Source organism: Microcebus murinus, chromosome 24 (assembly GCF_040939455.1).
Source record: "Microcebus murinus isolate Inina chromosome 24, M.murinus_Inina_mat1.0, whole genome shotgun sequence".
NCBI classification, from domain to species: domain Eukaryota; kingdom Metazoa; phylum Chordata; class Mammalia; order Primates; family Cheirogaleidae; genus Microcebus; species Microcebus murinus.
In genome coordinates, this window is record NC_134127.1 from 4,885,043 (window position 1) to 4,903,249 (window position 18,207).

The following is an 18,207-nucleotide window of genomic DNA, read 5'->3' on the forward strand; positions in this document are numbered from 1 at the left end:
GGTCTAGGTATGCTGCTTCCAGCATTTTCCTGGCCTGGGAAGGATCCTCTCCTGGCAGTTCTCTGTCCAGGCTGTTAAGCCATTCCGCCCTGCCCTCTCCCGGCTCCCTTCTGTCCATGCCGTGAGTCAGTCCAGGGTCTGGAGAAGGAAGCGACCCAGCTGCGAACAGGGACAGACAAAGGACAGGGTTGAGCAGGGCAGGTGTGGGCTGGGGAGGTAGGCAGAGGCCAATTAGGCTTTGGGTAAAAAAAAAAAAAAAAAAAAAAAAAAAAAAAAAAAGCAGGCTACAAAAAGAGCCAGTTGGTCTACCAATAATAATTTTCAATTCCACAGAAGTTTGTTGAGCCCCCTATTCTGAGCTAGGCCTAATTTTAAGGGCTGGAATACAAAAATGAATTAGGCATCGTTTTTACTCTCAGGGAGCTTGCAGTCTGCAGACTGCCTGAGACTCAGCCAATGACACTACACTTTACATACTTTTGATGACCTATGGGGTGCCGTGCACACTACTCAGGTGGTGGGCACACCAAAAGCCCAGACTCCACGGCTATTTAGTATAAAACGTGTGACAAAATTCAACTTGTATCCCCTAAATCTATTAACATAAAAAATAAACATGAAAAATACAAAAACACTACACTTTATATATTTTTGGATTTTACCCTTTGTAAATTATTTCCTTCTCTGGCATTTTATTTGGCTAAACAACAAGTAAACAAAACACACCGCAGCATGGGTGAGATTTTAGACGTTATGTTCAGTGACAGAAGCCAGAAACGAAAGAACACCCATGCTAGGATTCAGCTTATACGCAGTCTAAAGGGAGTGGAAACGAATCCACAGGAAAGCAGTCAGAAGAGTGCTTACCGCGGGGGAAGGTTGCAAGTGGGAAGGGACATGAGGAAGTCCTGTGCAGCGGTCCCCAACACTTTTGGCATGAAGGACCAGTTTCACGGAAGACAATTTTTCCATGGATGGGGGCGGGGTGGTGGGTGGGGAGGCAGAGCTCAGGCTAGCGCCGGGGATGTGGCCATAAATAAAGATGAAACTTTGCTTACTTGTGCAGCCCCCCCTTCCACGGACCAGGGACAAGGTGGGGGTGGGGGAGCTCTGACGCCCTATTTCCCAGCATGCCACTGACCGGTATTGGTGTGAGGCCCCGGGGACTGGGGACCGCAGCTGGGGCCTGGAAGTGGTTCTAGGTCTCAATCTGGGTGGAAGTGACACAAGGTATAACATGAGTCAAATCGTCCCTCCGTAAATGTCGGATAAATGCACTGTACAGGCTTTGCTTTCTATCTGTTACAGCTCAGCCTCCTTCCCCGCCTCCCGGGCACACACAGGGCGGGCATTGGCCCTTGCTTTGCACGTGGGGATACTGAGGTACAGGTTGCCCAGGGACATGCGATTGCATTCAGAGGGGAGCTCCAGTCCCACTCTCGAGCCGACACTCCTTATTTCAGTGGCAGTGTCACGTTATGGGTGGCCTTCTGAGATGCGGCCTGCTGGCCACAGGTGGCCTCGTGGTCTGACGCAGTGGTTTTCAGACTCTTCCTGGCAGCGTAAACCGTCCCCTCTTACCCACACGCTGTCCCTCGGAATCTGCGTGGAGGGACGGACAGCTCAGAGCCTGCCTCTCCTGACCCCCAGAGCGGCCCTCGGTCTGTACCTGTGAACCGTGCAGGGGGCTGGGGATTAAAGACGACCACGACAAGGTCCCTGCAAATTTGCAAGCCTGCAGATTTTTCAGGGAGTTTGCAGATCGGCGAGGGGGCCACCTCTGTCGACGCTGTAGACAGAGGATGGATGGAGTCCTCTGTGGCGTGGAGGAGGAGGAGGAGGAGGAGGAGGACGTCACTGAAGGGAGACATTATGCTGGGCCTTGAAGGGCAAGTGCAAGTTCACCAGAAAGAGTGGTTTCGACGCAGGGGAGGGTGAGCGGAGTCGGGGACGCCAGGAGCTTGGTTTGCCAGCGAGGCCTGAGACGAGACGGAGCAGGGAGAGCACAGCCAGATTTTGGGAGACGTTAAACGCTGCCCCAAGGAGTAAGAGTTTACCCTGCAAGTGAAGGACAGTCACGGAAAGTTCTGCACGGGGGGCTGGACGTGGTCAGATCTGTGTCGGAGGTGGCTGCCTTTGGGAGCTCGTTGGAGAACGGTTTGCAGTGAGGGGACGTCGGGGACATGGCTGATTCCGTGATAAACCTCTGAGTGGGTGGTGTTGATCTCCGCAGGGCCTGCAAGCTCTGAGACCGTGTGAGCCACACGCAAATAATAATCGTAAACCAACCCCTCTTCAAAAATGTTGGGAACTATCTAGAGAGTCAATCCAATGTCTTCACCATACATTTTTTTTTCAGGGATAGGTACTAGTTTTTTTATTATTATTTTTTATTTTGTGTGTGTGTGTGTGTGTGATTTTAATAAAAATAATAACGTGAGACTGTCACTGAAATACAAAGTGTCATCTTGAGAGTGGGACTGGAGCTCCCCTCTGAATGCAATCGCATGTCCTTGGGCAACCTGTACCTCAGTATCCTCACCTGTAAAATTGTAAAAAAATCCATGCTTTTTGTAAAAAATAAAAATTAAACAATGTAGACAAGAATAAGTTAGAGGCACCGGGCGTGGTGGCTCACACCTGTAATCCTAGCTCTCTGGGAGGCCAAGGTAGGGGGATGGCTCGAGGTCAGGAGTTCGAAACCAGCCTGAGCAAGAGTGAGACCCCGTCTCTACTATAAATAGAAAGAAATTAATTGGCCAACTAATATATATAGAAAAAAATCAGCCGGGCATGGTGGCGCATGCCTGTACTCCCAGCTACTCGGGAGGCTGAGGCAGGAGGATCGCTTGGGCCCAGGAGATTGAGGTTGCTGTGAGCTAGGCTGACGCCACGGCACTCACTCTAGCTTGGGCAACAAAACGAGACTCTGTCTCAAAAAAAGAAAAAGAATAAGTTAGAGATATACCAAAGGTCTGCCTTGGCCTTGGATGGTGGCCCAAATCTGCCATGTGGCTTCAGCTCTGGGCTTGGCCTTTGGAAGGTTGGATAGTTTATCCTGACTTCAACACCATTTATGGCGTCACTGGACTTGAGTGTGGTCAGGGATCGTGTGATCGCATTGTATCCAAGCATTGCAACAACAGTGGTGATACAGAGCATGGGGTTTGGATTGATTAATATCACAACATTCATTTTGAGATAGAGGCAATCCTTCTAGATGTGACTCAGAGTGGGAATCTCTTTTGTACTTTATACGTTGAAATGCTATCTATCAGTTGAAGTTACAATGTGCATTTATTATTGCAAGACTAAAGTGCTGCAGTAACTGTGATTGTGAGAGTTAATTTTATGCATAAGAACCATTACCAACTTTCAATAGTTAAATAGGGGAATAGTTGATACTTAACATGAGTGGTAGAAGAGTATGTTGGCTAGACAACTTTAGGGAAAACATTATGTCCTTATATCCTGTTAGAGAATCCAAAATATTATAAAAACCTAAAAAATAATAAGATAAAAAGTAGATTAGATTATGTCACTGGATCTCATTTTTATAGATTTATTTATTGTAACAGTGCTCACGACATTAAATAAAACCTTTCAGAACTGTTTTTAAGTGTTAAATATTTAATTCTGCTTAGGCCAGGAATCTTTCAAGAAAAAGTCTCATTTGAGAATCCTTCACATCTTGTGAGGATGAAAAAAGACAGAATGTCAACTTTGCCACCTTAAAATTTCAAAAGGAGGAAATACTCCGAAATCACATACAACATCTGTGATAAATGCTCCTTGATTCAGACATGAAAGAGAATATAAACATGAAGAAAAAAGACACTTTTAGAGAAAAGTATCAAAATAATCTTGCTTCTCAACTACCTTGGTTGGAAGGGATCAAGTCTCAGTGACACAACGGATGGTAGAAGGGTACAGGACTGTCCCTTTAAGCTGACAGTCTGGAAAAACTGTTTCTGCACCCCATGCCAGCCTTTAAAATTTTGCTATAGCTTTAATACAAAATTGTAATCATAGCATTTTATATAAAGTCACGCATGGGCTTTGGCCTCCTCTTTGGCTGAATTTTAACACTTGGCCATTGGGCATTCAGCTAGAATGTACTCCTAGCTATAATGTAACTCTAAATGTAAAATGAAAATCTTTTCTCTCCCAAACTCCTAGTCTTTTCCCCGGGGATAACCACTCAACTGGTGCTTAAGAGTCTGGTGTATATTCCATAAGACTTTTGAAATATATCTATAAAATATTTGTTATCTTTTTCTTGCTACAGTGAGATGATACCATCGTACTGCCTAATAACTTGCTATTTACCACTCAGTAATTTAATTCAAACATCTTTCCATGAGACTACACTTAGCTCTAGCTTATGTTTTGCAATGACTGCATATATTCCAGTGTATAAATGTGGCATTATTTATTTATTTATCAATCCCCAATTAAAGAACATTTAGAATATTTCCAGTTTTTATCCGTTGTAAAGAATGTTGCAATAAACATTTTTCTATGGTCTTTTGGTAAGCACGAATTATTTTCTTTCTATATATGTGTGTAATATATATTTGTATGCCACATATATGTGCCTTTTTGGGTATAGCTTGCTATATTGTCCTCTAGAAATATTGTATCAATTAATATTCCCACCCACAGAGCCTGTTTCCCTCCCTACTACTGAGCTTTATCTGTCTTTTGAATCTTTGCCAATGTTAAGTGAAGAATGGTCTCTTGATGTTTTTTAATATGCATCTTTTATTATTAGTGAGGTTGGACACCCTTCTGTGTGTGATTGTGTTGATTACTTTTACTCACAGAGGAAATGACGTCATCCTCACGGCGCTCTGGTTTTAGGTGGCTCCGCGCGGAGAGTAGTTCACATTTGTGCTGCTCATCACAACAGTGAAACCACTTAAGCTTCCTCTTTTCAGTCAATCCCCATGCTCGCCCTGCGAGGGATTTGTTGTTAATATTAACGTTTTCAAGCGCGAGAAGATGGGGCTCGGGTCAGCCGATTGGTCTCAGGCTTCGTGGTTAAGAAAAAGCAGATCCGGGGCTACAAGCTCAGCATTCTAAACCCCAGCCTTCATTCCACTGCTCTACATCGTGTCTGCTGTTGAAAAATTTGTATCCAAATTCCTGGACAAAAATTTCTCAAATTGCAAACATCCCTGTAGTTCTGGGCATGGCCCGTAAGTACATGTTCTCACTGCACCTTCGCCACAGCTCCACGAGGGAGAGCAAATCGTTACCCACACGAGCAGGGGGGGACTGACCACCGCCACCAGGGGCAGGGGTTGCTAAGCAGAGTCCAGGCTCGTAACCACTGGGCCACACTGCTTCCCTGCCCACCAGCACAATGCCCTCCCATGCGTGCTAATGAGTCCCCCAAAACCAAAGGGCATTGCACGAGAACATGAAATTTATTCAAGGCTGATGAGACAAAATCAGGCTGAGAATTAAAGCTGGGTGATGGCAGGTATGTGGTTTTTCCAACAAGGACACTGCTGGCATTTGGGTTGGGGGAATTCTTTGCCAGGGCTGTCTCCCGGGTGGCAGGAGGCCTGGCATCCCTGGGGCCTGTCCCCTCAAGGCCAGTACATCTCCCAGGTACTATAACAACCCAACCCCCACCCCCTGAGTTTCCAAGTGCCCCATGAGGGGTTGTAAGACACTGGGCTATAAGGACAACGGACACCTTCCAGCTTCTGTTCACTGCTTGCTTGCTAACTGCAAAGCATTATGAGTACATTATGGGATGCAGAGGAGAAAGACAAAGAACTCGGAAACCGGAGTCTCTCAGCTAGGACCCGGAACAGGTTGGAGCCTATCGGGGGCAGGATGAAATAAGAATCACTGTGGGGGTGGATGCATGACCAGCGTGTAAACAACTGAGTTATAAAAAGGGGACTAGCACACAAACAGGGGTCCCTGCTCGAAAAAGAGGCCACTGTGCTGGCACTCTGGGGGCTGGGACCCTAGCTCCAGCTAGACAATAAAACTCCTTTTGATAATGACAGCCTCAATGACTCTGTCTCTCTGTCCTGCGGCCTTATAAATCTCGAATATAACAGGGTGTTACTTCCTTGGTTGAGAACCTCCGGACCAAGGGCCCCTTCCCTGATTATGGCATCTGTTTGTCTCTTGGTCGATGTGATTATTCTGCTGTGTCTGGGACGGCTGTCCTGCGAGGGGCAGCCCTCTTGGACAGGGACTAGGATTTGAAGCGTGTTCTGCAAAGGCAATGCAGTATTTCCGGGCCTTCCTTGGAGGCTGATCCTCGGTAACCCCCGGAGCCCCCGACGCCGCCTCTGTCTGCAGACAGTCAATAAATGTCGATACTCGCTCCTGATGGATGTCTGCGCGTCTGCCGTTCCGTGCTGGGCTCTAGCCCTCGGCAATCGCTTTCCCAGGCCGGGATATTTTTCTTCCTTTTGATTGCAGAGGCCGCGGCGGGCGGGGCATCACCAGCTCGCAGTCACGTTGCTATAGGGAAAGGCTCTTGACGGGTTGGAGCCCAAGCTCTGTGGCCCGGCCCAGGCCTCTGGCCCCGCTGCAGGCTCAGCCGCGTCCCTCGTGGGGGGCCCATGGCCTGCGCGGGGCCGCTGTGTGGCTCGTGCCGCGTGCAGGAAGAGCCTGGGCTCCGGGGCGCAGTCAGCGGGTCTTCAGGAAGCTCGGGGAGGAAAAGGCCGTACGCGGCCAACTTGGGGCCTGGCTCCTGGCCCCAAACTGCCCCCAGCCCGGCCGGCCGTGCCCACGGAGTGGCTCTGTGGGCACAGGCTCTACAGCAGAGGCGGCAGCGCGGTATTTAAACCAGGGCTCGTTTCCAGCCGGCCCAGCGAAGACAGTGGTAGTGGAGAAATCAGCGCACGTGTGCAGAGGAAGGTCACCCGGAAAACAGGAAGGTCGCGGCTCCAGCGAGGCCCCTGATCGGGAGGGGGAGCGTTCTTTCTGAGTTCTCCTTCCGCCTTTGTGCAGACAGAGGAAATCTCCTCCACCCTCGTTGTTGTCTGGGCCTAGACTCCAAAGAGAAACGCTCACTGCTGAAAAGCAGCTGGTTTTTTTACATGGATGCATATTCTAGATGCCACGCAGGCCCCCACGGCCACCCCAGGGAGTGGGTGGAGCGGGCAGGTGCGGGGCCTCCTAAGGGGCTGCAGGTCACCCGCTTCCCCCGCAGGGAGAAATCGGTCCGGGCAGGGAATCTCTACCTGAGGCTCGGGGACTGCGGACTGTCATGTGAGGCTCTTCCTGGTGGGCTGTTGCCTGGGCGGCCTCCGGGGTGCTCCGAGGGAGAAGCGGGGGGCTTGTGGGACCTTCTGGTCCCTTCGCCGGAGCTGCTCGTGGCGTGTGCTCACCGCCCTTCCTCTGAGTCTCATCGCCCAACCCATGCGCGCTGTGGCGTCCCGAGAAGTCAGCCGAGGGGCACAGCCGGGGCTTTGCAGACTGCTGCTCTTGGTTTGAGCACTAAGAGGTGGGCATTGTCGTCTACGGAGGGAAACAGGAAGGGCGTTAGGGCTGCGTCCTTTATCACGGTCACACGGGCTCTCCCCCTGCGTCGTGCCTTTGTCTGAGTGCGGCCGGGGTCCCGGCCAGAGCGGATGAGGGCTCTGAAGTGGCTGCGCCTTGCAGACTTGGGCTGACTGAGCGAGGCCCTGAATGCACCCTCGGGCACCTCCTGTGCAAGTCCACGGACAGTCACCACGGAGCCGGACACGGTCTTGGGCCGAAACATCTCACAGTCTGTTTTCTCGGAAATCCACTTGTCTCTGACCCCAACGCTTCCCGAGAAGTAGCAACGACGACTTTCAGATGTCCCCTGTGAGCCGAGCGTGGTTTGGGGTGCCGTGTGCTGGAAAGAGCTTGGAATTCAGGCTCAACCAACCTGGGACCAGGGACAGGTGCCTGTCGCTCGGTGACTCTGCAAGTCGCCCGAGTTTCCATTTCCTTGCCTCTAAAAGGGGTATAATGATATCCTACTCGAAATGGTCGCCCGGGAGGCCAATTAGAGGAAGGCGAAAGGACTTTGGAACCTGTAAATGGTTTCCAAGTGTTGTCTTTATTGTTCTCTGCTCTCAGAAGTTGAACTTGAAAGTCCCTTTCAACTTTAACATTCTGTGGTGTGAGACTCTTCCTAGGACAAACCTCTGTCTTCTTCCTTCCCACGAGACACCCGAGGTCTCAAGAGGGTCATAAAGTCCAGGTGCAATCCAGTGCGACGACTCTCCATCTTCTGGATTTAGTACAATTTTATATTTTTTCCCCTTATTTTTTGTTTTAGGTTCAACCAAATGGATCCTTAAAGCAACTGTGGGAAGTGCGACAGGGCCTCCTTGCCGACGCTGTGTTATCAGACATGAAGTCAGCCTCCCAGCAGCTGTCTGGGAGGGCTGGCAGAAGGGGGCCACCTTGGTTTGGTGCCTTCTTGATGAGGTGTTTCTGCAGGAATGACTTATACATGCAAGGAGAGAGAGTGCTGAGTTTGGCTAATGCCCAGGAGAACGCTGTCATTACATCAAGGTTAGTTCATGGCTTAAAAAATGTCTTGAACATCTATTTTTTTCTTCCTTTTTTTTTTTTCTGGGAGGGGGAGGCATATTTGATTAGTCTTGCCAGGAGTAGTGGTTATGGGTGAGGCTTTGATATATAAATGGAAGCAAAAGAGCATAGTAGAAAGAGAACTTGTCTTGGAGTCCTAAAAGCTGGGTGGAGACTTGGCCCACCACTAACGACGACCTGCATGACTTTGGGGAAATTGTTTAACCTCTCTGTTCTACAGGAATTATACATGGACGTGGAATATAATGATGTTTGGGGATAGGTATCTGTATCCCATGGCATCTTAATGACCCTTGCAAAAAAATAGACATTTAAAAATTGATGTATATGTTGATGTGATATAATGTACAACCAGAAAACTGCCCAAATCGTAAAGGTACAGCTTGCTGAACACACTTGTGTAACCACCACCCAGATAAGAGTTGTGACATTACCAGAACCCAGAACCCCCTCTCTGTCCTCTCCCTGCAGCTCCCTGGCCAACTCCCCGAAAATGACCACAATCCTATGTCCTGACACCGTAGATTCGTTTGGCCTATTTCTGAACTCGACATGCATGAAATCGTACAGTATGCACTTTTTTTGTGTTTGGCTTGTTTTGCTTGTGAGCTTCACCCATGTCGTTGCATGTAGTAGCAGTTCATTTACTTATTCTCCTTGCTACGGGACAGCCCATGGGATGGTTATATCCCAGCATGTCCATTCTCCTGTTGATGGACATTTCGGTTGTTTCCAGTTTTTGGCACTCCCACGTGTTGCAATGCTTGCGTTGCAAGCATTTCTGTTTGGCATCTACCTAGGAATAGAACTGCTGAGTCCTACGGTTTCTGTGTGGTTCAGCTTTGGAAGATATTGCCAAGCAGGTTTGCAACGCGGGTGCATATGTTTACACCCCCACGCGGAGGTGCGTTTCTGTTACTTTTCCTCTTCCCCAACAGCTGATATTGGCAATCTTTTTGATTTTGCCATTCTGGTGGGGGATAGTGATGTCTCATTTTGTTTTCTCCATTTGCATTTCCCCAATGGCCACTGAGGTTAAACATATTTTTGTACACTTACAAACCATTTTAATATCCTCTTCTGTGAAGTGCTTGTTCAAGTCTTTGGCCATTTTTCTACTGCATTTTTTTTTTTGTTGTTGTTGTTGTTTGTAAAAGTTCTTACCGTATCTTAATTACAATATATTTGTTGGCTGTATTTGTTGCTATATATCTTCTCCTACTTTGTGGCTTGCCTTTTCACTCTCTTGAGGTATATTATAATGAACAAAGTTCTAATTGTAGTACAGTGAAATGTATCAACATTTCCCCTTATGGCTGGTACATTTTTTTTGTGTGATCTGCTCATGAAATCTTTGTTTGGGGGCTGAGCCCACTGCAGTGGGACTGCAGACACCTGCACTTTGATCTGGGAGGCCACAGGGGAGTAGCTGCCTGCCAGGACACCTTCGCTCCAACCCCAAGAGGCTCCAAAAGCTTCCCTGAGCTCGCGGGTAGACCAGGCCCTGGCCGAGTTGAAGAACCTGCTGGAGGCTCAAGTCCTTGACTAGAACAGGGCCTTAGTTAAGCGTACAGAGGGCCTATGGCTTCCAGGAACCATGTTGTTTGTACACCCGATGATGGGGAGAGAGAGCATTAGTGGGCACTTTCCTGAAGACTGTGTTTGTAGCACCTTTTTGGAAGTAAAATCTCTGACTCAGTGACACTGCTTGTAGCTCTTGGTGTAGGAATTAAACACAGTGGCTCCTGCTTGGCCCAAACTCCCTTCTCGGGGAATCTTCCTTCTGTCCTCCATGGTCTTGCTGAGTGAGCAGGGCCTGTGTGACCCTTCCTGCCCTTGTCACAGCTGATTGGACCAAGCGTTGACATGGAGCCGGGAGTGGCCTGCCTGTGGGGCAGCCAGAGAACAGTAAAGGCTTGTGTGGACGGGACCAGGATGCTCACCTAAGCGCATGAGAATCCGTATTTGGGAAACCAGAGCCAGGGACCGGGAGGAAGTTGCTGGGTGGACGCTTGTGCTGAGAGGCCATGTGGAGTTGGGGCAAGAAGTGCCACTTGGGTCAATGTGCTTGCTGAATGTACAGGGACTGAGACTCAGGGAAGCCAGTCAGGACAGGGAGGAGGGCGCGGGGAACCGGAGAAGAGCAGAGAAGTCGTGTGAAAGAGAGCCAGCGAGCAAGTCCCCGCTTCTGCCCTTCTCGGGCAGAAACTCTGATTCAGTGTTCCTGGTTTCTTTTGAGACCTCCGTGTGTCTTCACAATAACCCCGCCTTTTATTGGAGCCACTTCGAGTGGGTTTCTGTCCTTGCAATCAAAAGAATCTAGACTAAAATAGCCCAGATCAAAGGTGAGATAAAAAGAAAATATTTATGGGTTGCATTTCATTCAATAAACTTTATAGAGGTCTAGTAAAAACGGATTCCCCTATAATTTAGATCACCTACCCGATTGACTGGAACGCTGTCTGTGAGAATAACAACGCCGCGCTTTAGACGTTCAGCTGTTCGCTCTGGGTGTTGTTTTTTTTTTTAGCAAAGAGGCAACACAGAGGCAGCTTTCTGATCGCCGATGCTGCCATTGCATCTCGGCCCCACCGTGAAGCCGGGGCAGGGAGGAGGAGACGCATGGGGCCAGCGGGCTGCAGGTTTCTCCCCTCTGGTCTAGACCAGTGACTTCCAGACTGTACTGCCCGGGACTTCTAAGGTCGTTGGGGTTAAAAATTGGTCACGAGCAAAATGGCCAAGAGTAGGAGAATGGTTAAATCAATTAGTGGTCTCTAAATGAAGGGATATTTATGGAGTCATTTAAGACGATGTCATTAAAGAGGTCTCCAATGACATGGGGAATGAATTGTATAATAATATGTAACATCAACTGGGAAACAGATGTGGAATTTTTTCATGCAGGGATCTCAGTGTTTACACATCCCTAGGAAAGAGCCACCGAGCCCCAGTTCTTAGTACCGAACGCCTGGCCCTGCAAGGCCGAGGGCGTCTGCACCCCCCCCCCCGGGGAGCGGGGGCTGCTGCGGCTGTCCTTGCTGTCACGGTGCCACCGCCCCTGGGGCCTCGTTCAGGAGGTGTGGGGACAGCGACGGTGCCATCTTTCCACGGCGAGACAGAGGATGGGAATCGGCTCTGGAATCACAGAGCCGGGCGGGGATCTGGGTTATAGGGGGTGTGGGGCCGGGAGCAGCAGCCCTGCAAAGTGCTTTGGGAGCTCGGAGGGGCAGCTGGTGTGCCCACACGTGAGTGTGTGGCGCTGGGTGCTGCCGAGCTAACGTTTTAGGCGACCTTCTCAGCTGCTCCAGGAAGTGGGCTTTTTTTTTTTTTTTTTTTTTGAGACAGAGTCTCACTCTGTTGCCCAGGCTAGAGTGAGTGCCCTGGCGCCAGCCTAGCTCACTGCAGCCTCAAACTCCTGGGCTCAAGCCATCCTCCTGCCTCAGCCTCCTGAGTAGCTGGGACTACAGGCATGTGCCACCACGCCCGGCTCATTTTTTCTATATATATTAGTTGGCCAATTAATTTCTTTCTATTTATAGTAGAGACGGGGTCTCACTCTTGCTCAGGCTGGTTTCGAACTCCTGACCTCGAGCAATCCGCCCGGCTCGGCCTCCCAGAGTGCTAGGATGACGGGCGTGAGCCACTGCGCCCGGCCTGGGAAGTGGGCTTTTTATGGTCTTCATTTTATCAATACGAAAGCAAACTAACCCCAAGAGAACACAGGCAGAGAAGCCAGCTTGGAGGTAAAGTGATATTCACAGGCAACGATGGCAGGTCCAGGACCCAAAACCGCCCCTTCTTTTTACTGTGTAATTCTGGTGACAATAATCACGTGTGGGGTCTATGCCGGGCGGTGTGCCGAATGCTCCACCCACACCGTCTCTAATGTTCGCTGCTACTCTGTGAGTACAGCCTGCTAACGCCCCACCTTAGGCTGGGACCGAGGAGCAGAGGGACTTGCTAGTGGTCACAAAGCGAGTCGGTGGTGGAGCCAGCCTTGGAACCCGGGTTGGCCTGAGGCCAGGTCACAGCTCTGACCACCGTGATGCTCAGTCATTTCCCCAGAATGGGGTGTCCTGTGTCAGGGCCCCAGATCCCGGCATTTCGCCAAAGTGCCAAGTTCACGGTGGCAACCACGGCATGACCCCCAGAGTCCCACAGACTGGCTTTCCAACGCTGCCAGTCAACGAGGCCGTCAGTCAATCAATGCATCAGTCAATCGATCGGTCAATCGGTGCATCTAGTTTGGAGTGGGTAAAATAGAGACTTGGTGATCTCCAAGGTCCCCCTCGGCTCAGTGCATCCAAAATGTTGCTGAGCCCTTGCCTTAGGTCTGGCCCTTTGCTAAGTGCTGTGGAGAGGGATGGAGGAAGCCTACCTAGGCGTCTGGCTCGCCCTCACGGAGTTTAGGGGCGGAGCTGGGGGAGATGCAGGAGGTTAATAAACACAAAACAATTAGGCAATGATGAAGTGGTAGTGTGTTCAAATTCTGAGATCAGCATGGATGGAGCAGTTGGAATAGGAATCTCTATGTGGGTGTGCATGTGTGAGTGTGAGCATGGGTGAGTGTATGTGTGAGCATGGGTGAATAGTATGTGTGTGAGCATGTGTGAGTACATATGTGTGAGCATGTGTGAGTACATATGTGTGAGCATGTGTGAGTACATATGTGTGAGCATGTGTGAGTACATATGTGTGAGCATGGTTACTACATATATGTACGCATGGGTGAGTATATGTGTGAGCATGGGTGAATAGTACGTGTGTGAGCATGGGTGTGTGTGTGTGAGCATGGGTGAGTACATATGTGTGAGCATGTGTGAGTACATATGTGTGAGCATAGGTGAGTACACATGTGGGAGCATGGTTACTACATATATGTATGCATGGGTGAGTAGATGTGTGAGCCTGGCTAAGTATGTATGTGTGAGCACAGGTGAGTACATATGTGTGAGCACAGGTGAGTACATATGTGCGAACATGGGAGAGTATATATGTGTGAGCCTGTGTGAGTATATATGTGAGCATGGGTGAGTACATGCATGTGAGCCTGTGTGAGTACAAGTGTGTGCGTGTCTGGGAGAGTGTGTGCACAGGGCGCTGCAGGGCTGGGCACCCTCCTGAGTGCAGGGCCTGGTTGGTGGATAAGACCATGAGGACCTCCCTGGTCCTGGAAACGGAGCTGGGAGGCAGCGGCACAAGGAGTGGCCAGGAGAGAGAGACACGAGGCCCAGGGACCCCATGTTCTGGCAGCTGTGGGGTTGGGAAACCACCCGAGTTCCGGCTGAGATCAAGGTGAAGGTCGCTCTGCAGACAACGGGAAGGAGAGCAGGTGGTTCACAGGGCTGCGTTCTGTCGTGTCTCCTTGACTTTGTCCCGGGAGGACTGGCACACAGTTCACAGGCAGGGCGCAGGGTCCGATGCCTGAGCCAGACCAGTCTCAGCCCCGGGACAACTGGAGGCCAAGCCTTGCTGCAGAGGTCAGGCCTGAGACCACCCCGTGTGAGGGAAGAAGCCCCTGGTGGCACTGTGCCAGGACGGGGCCCTTTCACTCTAGGTGGACGCACCTCATTGTCTGAGCCCCAAACGAAGGCCCTTCCTTTGACAAAGACTGTTTCTGGTTTGCCCCAGGCATACAGACACAGTACAGGCATACAGATACAGTACAGGCATACAGACACAGTACAGGCATACAGACACAGTACAGGCATACAGATACAGTACAGGCATACAGATACAGTACAGGCATACAGATACAGTACAGGCATACAGACACAGTACAGGCATACAGATACAGTACAGGCATACAGACACAGTACAGGCATACAGACACAGTATAGGCATATAAATACAGTACAGGCATATAAATACAGTACAGGCATACAGACACAGTACAGGCATACAGATACAGTACAGGCATACAGACACAGTACAGGCATACAGACACAGTACAGGCATATAAATACAGTACAGGCATACAGATACAGTACAGGCATACAGATACAGTACAGGCATACAGACACAGTACAGCCATACAGATACAGTACAGGCATAGAAATACAATACAGGCATACAGACACAATACAGGCATACAGACACAGTACAGGCATACAGACACAGTACAGGCATACAGACACAGTACAGGCATATAAATACAGTACAGGCATACAGACACAGTACAGGCATATAAATACAGTACAGGCATACAGACACAGTACAGGCATACAGATACAGTACAGGCATACAGACACAGTACAGGCATACAGACACAGTATAGGCATATAAATACAGTACAGGCATACAGACACAGTACAGGCATACAGATACAGTACAGGCATACAGATACAGTACAGGCATACAGACACAGTACAGGCATACAGACACAGTATAGGCATATAAATACAGTACAGGCATACAGACACAGTACAGGCATACAGATACAGTACAGGCATACAGACACAGTACAGGCATACAGACACAGTACAGGCATATAAATACAGTACAGGCATACAGATACAGTACAGGCATACAGATACAGTACAGGCATACAGACACAGTACAGGCATACAGACACAGTATAGGCATATAAATACAGTACAGGCATACAGACACAGTACAGGCATATAGATACAGTACAGGCATACAGACACAATACAGGTATATAGATACAGTACAGGCATACAGACACAATACAGGCATACAGACACAGTACAGGCATACAGATACAATACAGGCATACAGATATAGTACAGGCATACAGACACAGTACAGACATACACATATAGTACAGGCATAGAGATATAGTACAGGCATACAGATACAGTACAGCCATACAGATACAGTACAGGCATACAGACACAGTACAGGCATACAGACACAATAAAGGCATACAGACACAATACAGGCATATAGACACAGTACAGGCATACAGACACAATACAGGTATACAGATACAGTACAGGCATACAGACACAATACAGGCATACAGACACAATACAGGCATACAGATACAGTACAGGCATACAGGCACAATACAGGCATACAGATACAGTACAGGCATACAGATACAGTACAGGCATACAGACACAGTACAGGCATACAGACACAGTACAGGCATACAGATACAGTACAGGCATACAGACACAGTACAGGCATATAGACACAGTACAGGCATACAGACACAGTACAGGTATACAGATACAGTACAGGCATACAGACACAGTACAGGCATACAGACACAGTACAGGCATACAGACACAATACAGGCATACAGATACAGTACAGGCATACAGACACAATACAGGCATACAGACACAGTACAGGCATACAGACACAATACAGGCATACAGATACAGTACAGGCATACAGACACAGTACAGGCATACAGACACAGTACAGGCATACAGATATAGTACAGGCATACAGACACAGTACAGGCATACAGACACAATAAAGGCATACAGACACAATACAGGCATACAGATACAGTACAGGCATACAGACACAGTACAGGCATACAGACACAGTACAGGCATACAGATACAGTACAGGCATACAGACACAGTACAGGCATACAGACACAGTACAGGCATACAGATACAGTACAGGCATACAGACACAGTACAGGCATACAGACACAGTACAGGCATACAGACACAGTACAGGCATACAGATACAGTACAGGCATACAGACACAATACAGGCATACAGACACAGTACAGGCATACAGACACAATACAGGCATACAGATACAGTACAGGCATACAGACACAGTACAGGCATACAGACACAGTACAGGCATACAGACACAATACAGGCATACAGATACAGTACAGGCATACAGACACAGTACAGGCATACAGACACAGTACAGGCATACAGACACAGTACAGGCATACAGACACAGTACAGGCATACAGATACAGTACAGGCATACAGACACAGTACAGGCATACAGACACAGTACAGGCATACAGATATAGTACAGGCATACAGACACAGTACAGGCATACAGACACAATAAAGGCATACAGACACAATACAGGCATACAGATACAGTACAGGCATACAGACACAGTACAGGCATACAGACACAGTACAGGCATACAGACACAGTACAGGCATACAGACACAGTACAGGCATACAGATACAGTACAGGCATAGAAATACAATACAGGCATACAGACACAGTACAGGCATACAGATACAGTACAGGCATACAGATACAGTAGAGGCATAGAAATACAATACAGGCATACAGACACAGTACAGGCATACAGATACAGTACAGGCATACAGATACAGTACAGGCATACAGACACAGTACAGGCATACAGACACAGTACAGGCATACAGATACAGTACAGGCATAGAAATACAATACAGGCATACAGACACAGTACAGGCATACAGACACAGTACAGGCATAGAGATACAGTACAGGCATACAGACACAGTACAGGCATACAGACACAGTACAGGCATACAGATACAGTACAGGCATACAGACACAGTACAGGCATACAGATACAGTACAGGCATACAGACACAGTACAGGCATACAGACACAGTACAGGCATACAGACACAGTACAGGCATACAGATACATTTCATTAACTCCACATTTCATTACCTACCTTTATCAAGGAAGGGGAAAAGCAGAGGAAACTGACATAATTTTGGTTCATATGGTCATGGAACCAAGAAGATATTTGCTGGGGTGTCTGAGGGAGATCTTTTCTGCAGTCTGGGGCACTCCGAGGAGGACCCGGGGGAGGTCTCAGTAGCAGGTGGCCATCAGAGACCCTAGTCCCAGGGAGCTTCTTGCAATGACGGAGTAGAACCCCAAGCCCCTAGAAAGGTGACTGGGTCTCCCCGCCAAGGGTTCCTTACCTTCAGGAACTGGTCCTGGATCTCTTTTGGCTTGGAGTGCATGGACAGTTTCCTGGAGGCTAAATGCAGAGATAACATTGTCCCTCTCTGCATTGCATAGCCCGTGGCCACAGGGCTTGGGTCCCTGGGCCAGGAAACTGGATCTCCTGGTTTTTCCACCTCTGTCCCACGCACCCGCCCACCGTGTCTGGAACATCTGCAAAATACCAGTTCCCAGGCCCGGAGCCGGCACTGTTTTCTTTCCTGCACACATGCAAAGACCTTTGAGTCGGCAGCTCTGTTTTATAAGGTTGCTACTTCCTGCCCTTGCTTTATTACATCTGTTCTTTGGGGCATGGTGTTATAAATTGGGTATGTGATGATGTGTAATCACTAACTGAAAAGCCAATACATTTTCACTGTACCGGCCGCAAGACAAATAAAAGGCAAAATGAAAGGCTTGTGCTCTTTTGACAAAGGGAAAAGCACACAACACGTATATTAAAGAAAAAAAAAATCAAATTGCAAATTGAAAATGTGGTCATCTTAGGGGAGCTGTTTTTGTGGGGCAGCCTGGCTCGTGCTGGCCTCCTGGGAGCGGGGTGCCCTGGTGGCTGGGGGAGGGGAAGGCGGGGGATGATGTTTTATTCCTCTTGGGAACCGCTTTATTAGTGGGCTCTGTAAACCTTCGGGCCACAGCCTCAGGTGCGTGTGAGCTAGGAGCTCGGCGGAGAACTGCTGCTCTGTGGTCAGAGCCAGTCGGAGAG